This window comes from Mandrillus leucophaeus, unplaced genomic scaffold (assembly GCF_000951045.1).
Source record: "Mandrillus leucophaeus isolate KB7577 unplaced genomic scaffold, Mleu.le_1.0 Scaffold460, whole genome shotgun sequence".
In the NCBI taxonomy this organism is placed as follows: Eukaryota; Metazoa; Chordata; class Mammalia; order Primates; family Cercopithecidae; genus Mandrillus; species Mandrillus leucophaeus.
In genome coordinates this window covers 310,705-311,304 of record NW_012104921.1, presented here as the reverse complement: position 1 = coordinate 311,304, position 600 = coordinate 310,705, and positions in this window count along the sequence as shown.

Here is a 600-nt window from a genome sequence, read left to right as displayed (position 1 = left end):
CCTTGGGACCTAACTGCCCTCTTTCCTCTAAGAAACAGCGACCCAGAAAGATCTTCTCACTTGATTACCCCATGGCCTTGAAAACATCTAAACTATAGTATTGGGTATGTATATGGTGGTTTATACAGCACCACAGACACATTCTTATTTCCAGACATGAGGATTACACTGATTTACTCAAATACAGAAGCTAGTAGAAAGGCTTAATGCACTAATGCTTCTTGTTGGGGGTTCAGTAGCCTGAAAGACTAATCGAGATTCAAAAGTTGCCATCATAAGGCAGAGGTTTGTTTTGTTTTGAGACGGTGTTTTGCTCCTGTTGCCCAGGCTGAAGTGCAATGGCACGATCTTTGCTCACTGCAACCTCTGCCTCGCAGGTACAAGCGATTCTCCTGTCTCAGCCTCCCAAGTAGCTCGGATTACAGGCATGCGCCACCATGCCTGGCTAATTGTTTTGTATTTAGTAGAGGCAGGGTTTCACCATGTTAGTCAGGCTGGTCACGAACTCTTGACCTCAGGTGATCCACCTGCCTTGGTCTTCCAGAGTGCTGGGATTACAGGCGTGTACCATTGCACCTGGCCTGAAAGTTTTATTAAATA